This window comes from Triticum aestivum, chromosome 7B (genome assembly GCF_018294505.1).
Source record: "Triticum aestivum cultivar Chinese Spring chromosome 7B, IWGSC CS RefSeq v2.1, whole genome shotgun sequence".
NCBI classification, from domain to species: Eukaryota; Viridiplantae; Streptophyta; class Magnoliopsida; order Poales; family Poaceae; genus Triticum; species Triticum aestivum.
This window is the reverse complement of record NC_057813.1, coordinates 309,187,533-309,197,193: the sequence shown is the minus strand read 5'-3', so window position 1 is coordinate 309,197,193 and position 9,661 is coordinate 309,187,533. Positions and strand designations below refer to the sequence as shown.

At 44.6% G+C, this 9,661-nt stretch overlaps 1 long non-coding RNA gene across 7 annotated transcripts; it reads left to right on the top strand.

Moving 5' to 3' along the window:
* The first annotated feature begins 3,365 nt into the window (after positions 1-3,365).
* LOC123160619 (uncharacterized) lies at positions 3,366-9,661 on the top strand. 7 transcript variants are annotated; one of them, XR_006480273.1, is made up of 10 exons: positions 3,366-3,808; positions 3,890-4,028; positions 4,200-4,313; positions 4,839-4,980; positions 5,328-5,419; positions 5,835-5,931; positions 6,460-6,553; positions 7,301-7,434; positions 7,595-7,727; positions 7,818-9,661. It is a non-coding gene; the product is annotated as an uncharacterized lncRNA (long non-coding RNA). The 7 variants fall into 7 exon arrangements; XR_006480271.1 differs by having other exon boundaries at positions 7,301-7,510; XR_006480272.1 differs by having other exon boundaries at positions 3,895-4,028; positions 4,205-4,313; positions 7,301-7,510; positions 7,595-9,661.

Here is a 9,661-nt window from a genome sequence, read left to right as displayed (position 1 = left end):
AAGGTCCTCACCAAGCTGGCATACTGGAACCCCGAACTTGACTTCGACACCGTGCTGGATAGCTTGTCGGGCGATGCAGACCTCTCGGTGCTCGAGGAGCGCATTGAGCCCATCATCAGCCGCGTTGGCGGAATACAGAGGGTGGAGGGCTGATACGTCTCCAACGTATCTATAATTTATGAAGCATTCGTGCTATTTTATTATCTATTTGAATGTTTATGGGCTTTACTTTACACTTTTATATTATTTTTGGGACTAACCTATTAACTGGAGGCCTAGCCCATATTGTTGTTTTATTGCCTATTTTAGTGTTTCGAAGAAAAGGAATATCAAAGGGAGTCCAAACGGAATGAAACCTTCGGGAAACTTATTTTTGGAACAGAAGCAATCCAGGGAACTTGGAGTGCAAGCCAGGGAAGCTTCGAGGAGGACACGAGATAGGGGGGCGCGCCCACCCCCCTGGGCGCGCCCTCCACTCTCGTGGGCCCCTCATGGCTCCCTTGACCGACTTCTTTCGCCTATATATTCCCATATACCCTAAAAACATCGAAGCGAACAATAGATCGGGAGTTCCGCCGCCGCAAGCCTCTGTAGCCACCAAAAACCTCTCGGGAGCCCGTTCCGGCACCCTGCCGGAGGGGGATCCCTCACCGGTGGCCATCTTCATCATCCCGATGCTCTCCATGACGAGGAGGGAGTAGTTCACCCTCGGGGCTGAGGGTATGTACCAGTAGCTATGTGTTTGATCTCTCTCTCTCTCTCTTGTGTTCTCTCTATGACACGATCTTGATGTATCGCGAGCTTTGCTACTATAGTTGGATCTTATGATGTTTCTCCCCCTCTACTCTCTTGTAATGGATTGAGTTTTCCCTTTGAAGTTATCTTATCGGATTGAGTTTTTAAGGATTTGAGAACACTTGATGTATGTCTTGCCGTGCTTATCTATGGTGACAATGGGATATCACGTGATCCACTTGATGTATGTTTTGGTGATCAACTTGCGGGTTCCGCCCATGAACCTATGCATAGGGGTTGGCACACGTTTTCGTCTTGACTCTCCGGTAGAAACTTTGGGGCACTCTTTGAAGTACTTTGTGTTGGTTGAATAGATGAATCTGAGATTGTGTGATGCATATCGTATAATCATGCCCACGGATACTTGAGGTGACAATGGAGTATCTAGGTGACATTAGGGTTTTGGTTGATTTGTGTCTTAAGGTGTTATTCTAGTACAAACTCTATGATAGATCGAACGGAAAGAATAGCTTTGTGTTATTTTACTACAGACTCTTGAATAGATTGAGCAGAAAGGATAACTTTGAGGTGGTTTCGTACCCTACCATAATCTCTTCGTTTGTTCTCCACTATTAGTGGCTTTGGAGTGACTCTTTGTTGCATGTTAAGGGATAGTTATATGATCCAGTTATGTTATTATTGTTGAGAGAACTTGCACTAGTGAAAGTATGAACCCTATGCCTTGTTTCCTAGCATTGCAATACTGTTTGTGCTCACTTTTATCATTAGTTACCTTGCCGTTTTTATATTTTCATATTACAAAAACCTATATCTACTATCCATATTGCACTTGTATCACCATCTCTTCGCCGAACTAGTGCACCTATACAATTTACCATTGTATTGGGTGTGTTGGGGACACAAGAGACTCTTTGTTATTTGGTTGCAGGGTTGTTTGAGAGAGACCATCTTCATCCTACACCTCCCACGGATTGATAAACCTTAGGTCATCCACTTGAGGGAAATTTGCTACTGTAAGCATTGGGGCCGGCCCACCGAAAGCAAGGGGGAGAGAGCCCCGCTTCTTCTTCTTCTTCCTTGACCTTCTCCCTAGATGGGAGAAGGGTTTCCCTTCTGGTCCTTGGCTCCCATGGCGTGGGAGGGGTGAGAGCCCCTCCGAGATTGGATCTGTCTCTGTGTCTCTCTCTATTTCTGCGTTCTCAGATTCTTCCCCTTCACCATTTCTTTTATATCCGCAGATCCGTAACTCCGATTGGGGTGAATCTTTCGCCCAGATTTTTCTCATAAAATTATCTTTCTTGCGGCAAAAGAAGAGCGTCAACTGCCTTACGGGTGGCCCAGGAGAGTGCCAGGCACGCCCATTGGGGAGGGCGCGCCCCCCTATCTCCTGGCCACCTCGGGCACCGTTTCGCGTTGATTCTTCCTCCGGAAAATCCCAAATATTCCAAAATAATTCTCCGTCTATTTTTATCCTGTTTGGATTCCGTTTGATATTGGGTTTCTGTGAAACATAAAACATGCAACAAACAGGAACTGACACTGGGCACTGGATCAATATGTTAGTCCCAAAAATAGTATAAAAAGTTGCCAAAAGTATATGAAAGTTGAAGAATGTTGGCATGGAACAATCAAAAATTATAGATACGATGGTGACGTATCACACGCTACAACAACGATGCTTACAAGATCGACCTCCCGAGCGACAACTACAGCGTGAGCGACATCTTCAATGTCAAAGACCTCTCGCCATACCATGGTGATGAAGCTTTCGATCCGAGGTCAGATCTTTCCCAAGGGGGGGGGGGGTGATGCGGAGCATCCCATGATCATCCCCATGGACGCATCTACATCTCCTACAACACCACTTGGACCTATGACAAGAGCACGTGCAAGAGCTCTCGAAACCAAGGTGACATCACTCCTCTCACAACTCCCTTTCGAATCACACGGGACATGGCTACTACCTCAAACGGAGAAGCTTTGCATACTCAGGTACCAAGGAGTTAGCCATGGAGAAGCTAGGAAGCAAGGAGAATCGGAAGCGGAAGACATGCGTGAAGACGGAGAGGAAAACAGCCAAGCCCAACGACACCCAAAGCTGGATCCTCCGGACGAGCACCCGGATCATCCGGACACCAGCCGGACATCTAGACCCCCATCCGGACATCCGGGCCAACGCCGCCACCGTGTGCATCATCAACTCATCCGGGCCATCACCTGGATCATCCGGACAGAGCCCGGATCATCTGGTTCCCCACCCGGATGATCCGGACCCCGCCTGCGTGCGCGTGTTGGGCTGAGGCCCATGTACCCCTTTGTCCCCTTAGCCTATCGAGAAATAAGGGATCGAGTCACTCCCGGGCGCTCTCAGAGTTTAGCAACTCTTGACCGTCGGATCGTTCCCCTTGATGCGTTTTCGTCCGTCCGATCGAGATCTGGAGAAGGCTTGGCCGTTGGATCTGGGGCAAACACTGCTGGAATGAATAGTTTCACTTTGTTTCGTGCCACCGCGCGTAATTACGCTACCCCGCCGAGGGCATTCTCGTCATTTCGCATACAAGGGGTATAAAAGGGGGCCACGCCCGTGTTGAAACCCTAGCCGGCTCCTCCTCCCTCCCGCAGCCGCCTCGCTCCCTCCCACGCACCCGCCTCCCTTCCTCTTCCTCTCCCCCACCTCTCCCTCCACCAGACCTCGCTGCCCCGCCCACTTCGCCACTGCCGACGCCCCTCAGACGTCGCTGTCATGGCTCAGCCATCTCCCAGCACGCTCCTCCCCTTCCCTGCTCCTCCCCTTCTCCACTGCAGCCGCCGCCGCGCCCCTCCCCTTCTCTACTGCAGTCGACATGGCGCTCGTACGGGGAGGATAGGCAGACAGAAGCGTTCTCCCTCTGTGTGGCCGTCGTGGTGCCCACCCGCCTCGTCACCGCCGATGATGACGGCCGGCTCCCGCTCCTCTTCTCGGGCCGAGGAAGGCGGCGAGGGGCCCGCCGTGGACCGGTTCGACCCCGGCGCGCCGCCATCCCCAAGCACTGCCAGATGCGATTATCTGCAGGTTCATTTCTGTCTCTCTTTCTTTCCTCTTCTTTGACCCCCTCTTGCTACCAGCTCCTGACTGTGTTCCCTTCTCCTCAAGGTCAGTCGGCCGTGTCGGCCTCATGTACCCAGCACGAGATGAAAGATGGATTTAGAGAAGGGAGGGAGCAGGAGGAGAAGAGGAAGAAGACACCGTACCACCTCCATGCACCTCCAATTTCTCTATCCTTTTCTTGCAGGTACCCACACTTCTCTCTTCCTCCCGATTAGCCCGATCTCTTATCTCATGTACTCGCCTTCTCATATTTGTTTGTGCATAATCTTTTCTGTACATGTGTACAAGTTGTATGTCTACAAGTTGTTCGATGAAAATCAAAGCAAGCTTTTGAGTGATGTTCTGTTCTTTGCAGAATAGGGATGGGCAATTGGTGAATATACTGAACGGATACATTCACTAGAAATGAGGGGCTGTTGATGTTGTGGGCTTGATTGGCTTTGCAGGTTCCAACCAGATTGCTTTGCAGGTATTATGCAAGAATTGTTTTCTTTGTTATGAGAAAGCTCAATATTTTTTTGCTGTGAATTACATATGTAAGTGTTATGTGTGATCGTTAGATTGTAGCAGAGATACTATATACAGGGTGTTAGTTGTTCAGTTTGCTTGCTTGTCGCTTATCTACACAGTGATGCATTGTTTTTAGTTTTTCTGCTTGCTTAGTTGGCTAATAAGAACATAAGTGTACATGATTGCTGCACTACAAGATATCCTATAGTATTGTTGTTCAGTGATATTAATCACAATTTGCAAGAACAAAGATAAATGTTGGTCCCCTTTTAGCTAATAATAGGGACTCACTGATTAGTAGCAAAAAACAGGATCAAGTGCAGGCTTAATTTTCTTTTACAAGTTAAGGATGAGGCCTCAATTATTATTCTTTTATTATGATTATTGTGTATAGCATGTCCGTTATTCTCATCCTATTTGATTGTTGAACTGCACTTGATCATGGTTGTTCATACTCTTAACTATAGTAATTGTTGATCTGTAGGCCCATGTTTGTTGGTGCCACGAAATGGCCGTGCCACCGCTTGTGTGAGCCATGACAGCGCTGCCCGCACGCCTGCCCCAAAATGCTGCCCCGACCCGAGCCGCCACTGTTCGTCCGGAGAAGTGCGGGAAGAAGAAGATGGGTAAGCTCCTCTTGCTCTTCTATTGCCTAGCTTGATTTAGTTCCTCTCCTTTACAAGTTAATATGATGTAATGTGTCACATATTCAGAAAGCTAATGTAGGGACACATATTTCAGAAAATAAGCAATATTAATAGAGCAGAATAAGAGGCTGGTGAAATGATGGTACTCTTCCAATGTTTAATTTTGTGGAGAAATAATGGATGCAAGAACATCTAGTCCAAAGTTTGATCCTGACAGAAAAGGCCGAGCACTCTCCTTAAATCATTAGGCTTTGTGCTTGTCAGTGTTATATTGTCATCACATTTTTAAGACCGAGGCAATAAAAACATGTTTGTTTAACTCGTAGGTAGTAGTGCATGGCAACAGGGAGAGACTCATAGCATTTTGTGAAGTTGCAGCGACACTAGATGGTTTGGCTGGTCCACAACACCGTCTCAGGTAATCTTGATTTTACACGGTGAATGTTCACTGTTGCATCATGATGAACTTGTGCTTGCCCTCCTGAAACAAATTCTTCCTAATAAATTGCAAAAGTCCTAATGAAGAAAAGTTATGTTCGTGTTCTTCTAAAACCATGTATGTACTGATTGGCTTTGCAAGTTCCTCGCAGATTGTGCTTTTCATTCTAGGTGGAAAAAAATGATAGAAACAAAGGCTCGGTTTAAATTTGGTGTCCTTTTATATCTTCTAGCCTTTATCATAAATTCTTCTTATCCAATTGTTTTCTAATTTTGTTGGTCAGTCACAAAGCATTTTTCACAGGAACGCCGCCATGGATGCCTCCCCCCCTCTCTCTCTCTTCTTCTTCTCCCCTGCTGCTCCTTACCTCTCTCTTCCTCTACTTTTTTCACAGGAATGCCGCCATGGATGCCTCGACTGGACAGAGCACAACGCGCCTCATCCTTGCTCCCGCACTATGATGTCTTCTCCTCCTGCAATCGGCCGCGCCGGTGAGTCGTTGGGGAACTGCGCCCCTTTTCTTCCTTCTCCTCGCTTCCTTCTCTCTCACACATCTCTCTCTCTCCCTGTGTGGACAACAGCCATGTAGTTTAGGTAATAAGCTTAGTATGAGATAAAATTTAACATGTGATTTCGAATCTACAGTATTTAGGCCTGTAGGTCCTACTTATTTCAGATTATCCTGACTATATGCTTGAATAGGAAATCTACGGTGTCTCAGGCATGTACATGTAGCTCTTTAAGGCTTATCCTAACCATAGATTTATCCTAATCATATGTTTAGGTAAAATAGTTCAGGTTCATATCTATGCTCAGTTTAAAATTAAATATGGAATGTGCAGGTTAGTCTTCTTTTGATTGCCTTCTTTGTTGTTTTGTGTGCTGCTAATGGATTTTCATGGGTGGACCTATCTTCCAACATTGCTCCTATGTTTTTTTGTAGTGTATGCTGCTTTTTCATAAGTTGTCCCTGAAAAATGGTTAACCTCGTGCATTTACTTTGTAACGTTTGCTTGCAGATCGATCAGGTATGGATGAGATGTTTTATGGGTTTTGGTACCCCAATGGTCTTGCACTAGCCACAGACAGCTTTGGATTTGTGCCTTGGTTCAGGTGAGCGACGATCTGTTCTTGCAGCATTGAGCGGCGATGGCCCTGCCCCTGGCCAATAACAATGCAGTTATTTCCTTCTAATCATGTGTGATTATATTGACCTGGTTTATTTAAATGATTCATATGAATATTGATTTTCTTCTGGTGCTTAAAATGCCTATGTTTTTGTTACCTCTGTTTCTGAACCAGGGTTGAATTAGTTGCTTAATCCATACACTGTGCATCAGGTTCACGAGCATTAGTTGCTTAATCCATACACTGTGCAGAACTTCCTAGGCAAATAATCGTGTAGTTAATGCTTGATGACATATATATTTAGATAGGTGAATTATCAGAGGTTGGTCCAGATATCCAAGGTTAAATCTATGCCTACATCTTCCAAAGTTCTTTGGAAAGGATCAATCCTTCAGTTGGTGTTGTTCTTGGATTTGTACATATGTATGTTTCCATTTTGCTCCATTTACTACTACACAAACCTTGAGCATTTTTTAGATTTTAGATAACTAATGGTTAGTACATATCCTTCCATTCCATGAATTAATTTTAATTTGTCTGGGTTAAGCTCTCTGTGTGTACAAGCTTTACAAAACCAAGACTTAATCCTAGCTAACCTGAAGATGCTAGCTAATCAAGAACAGTCTAAAAATGACGTGCGACAATATCGGCATTCTGGTCGCTTTCACTGACATTATTATTGTTGATGTTGTACAGAAAATTATATTTGAGGGTTTGCTGTGCTTCCTGTAGGTTTATAAAGCGTGGCATGGCACATGTACTATATTATTGAGCTATCATCTTCTGGTTCTGGATTTATGGTGGCGGTAGTATTGACGCTGAAGGAATGGGAGAGAAAGACAAGCTTGCTCTTGTGCTACCGCTAGGTGAGGTGATTGACTCGGGGGTGTCTTTTCTCAAAAAAGACAGGCTTAACCATGAGAGCATGAGATCTTTGCACCTGTATGTCTTATCTATTAGCCATTCTGCTAAATAGTAATTACTAAATAATTGTTTCTGATAAACAGTGACGCCTTTCTTACACAGGTTGTTTGATGCGTTTGTGCTCGTCGGCGGGACGGTGCAAGGTGCAACTCCGACGCGATTCCTCGCCGGTTGGACGGCGTTCAGGCGCAACCCCGGCGCGCACTGAGTATTGCCTCAGCTACAACCTCCCTCGGTGAGCTCCATCTTCCTCCTGTTCCTCTTCTTTGGCTACTGTATGTGACATCAAGAAATAAGAGATGGATGTTCCTACAAGCCTCCTCAGAGCTCAGCGATTCTCGGCCGTTGGATCGTTCCCCTTGATGTGTTTTCGTCCGTCCGATCAAGATCTGGAGAAGGCTGGGCCGTTGGATCTAGGGCAAACACTGCTAGAATGAATAATTTCACTCTGTTTCGTGCCACCGTGCGTTATTTTGGTGCCCCACCGAGGGTATTCTCGTCATTTTGCTTTGTCTGTGGCGGTGGTGTTCGTGCTAGGGCGATGATGATTAACTGTGGCTGAAATAAGTGTGCCTTTGAGCAATTGAGGTACCTATGGGTATCAAGTTGGATCCTCCCTGTTGTCTCTAGAATCATCTTTGATCCTGTGATACCTATTGATCTGTCCTTGGATGGTCATTCTTGTTGATTGATAACCAGGGAAGCTCCATTGTATAAACAGATTGATCTGGTGATAAGAGATGATGGGGGTAGGTTATATGATCGAGGAAAGGCGAATCTGAGCCCACTATGCAATGAACATCAAACCCTTTTTATTTGTATTTAAAGGCGTTGCTTACTTATGCTCCAGTGTTTATAGCCATCTTGTGTAAAGATTTATTCTCTCTTATAACTTTATTGCATATAAGTTGTTCTTGATCTTTTATTGTTCTTTGTTGGTCCTTGATTTAGTCTGGTTAGGAACTCTTCTCTCTCTTATGTAAAGATTTCTTCTCTCTCATACCAATGTTTGTCCATGTAGTAACAGATATATATTTCAAGCATGACATGAATAAACCTGAATGGTCTTTGAGATGAGATGCATGGTTGTACAATATAGGGTACTAAGTTAGAGATCGGCTTTCCCTATGAATGCAAACTATTGTTGGCTATAAACATGTCTGCCTCCTAGAGTGTTTGGCCTAATTAGTTATTGGGTTGATTTTGGTAGTTCTACTTTTTTGATGCCAACAATATGCAAGTTAATGTTCAGGGTGTGCTTTGGCCTTGGGATTCTTTACTGTTTTTATTCTAGATGTGGTGGTCTTATTAGTCAGTATTCAGTGAATATAGTTTGTGCCTATGTATGCAAACTTTTCTTTCTTTCTTAGAAAGCTGCTATTTTCATTTATTTGGAGAGGACCTCTGAATTTTCATTGCACATGAAACGAGCCGCTGTCACTACCCAGCACATGAGTACTCAATGTGTGTATTTTGAGGTATACGTCTTCAAAAGAAATTCGACTCTATATTATATGGGGAACTATAGTTAGTAGTGTGTAACTGGACTCCTATTTATAGCAGTGGCATAGCTGATACTGGTCTCTAATTTATCATTCCTTCTAGCTCTAAAATACATATGTTTTTTCTATGATGTACTACTCAACTATGCGTGCTAAACAGAGCATGGTGACTACTAATTCCTCATGAGCTTCTTAATATTTGTCTCTGCACCAAGGAGGCAATAAACATGAACCAGATAACTGTATTTTTTCCCTATTTTCGTTGTATGACAGTACATCTCCATTGTGCTTACTTTTACTTTTATTTGCCAGGTCTGCATAAAATCAAGTGACTGTTGTACTCCCAATTCAATTAGCACGTTTCGGTTTGATCCCTGCATTTTTTGGCAAATTTGTGTTCATGATATCTCCAGTTTACTCCTAATGTCATCCTTTGTGCTTCTCAGATCTGCCAGCTCCATGGAGACATGGAACCCCTCATCATTTTGTTGGACTAAGTGTGGAGTTACTTGTGCAAGTCACACCATCAGCAAACACATAAAGATTCCCGTTGTTGTCTTTGTAGTGGAAGGTACCACCTGGTGGTATGTTGCTATTTTCAGTTTGCTCTGAACAAAGACATGTATAGACTTTAGATTTTAATACATATCTCTGTCATAAAAAGTAA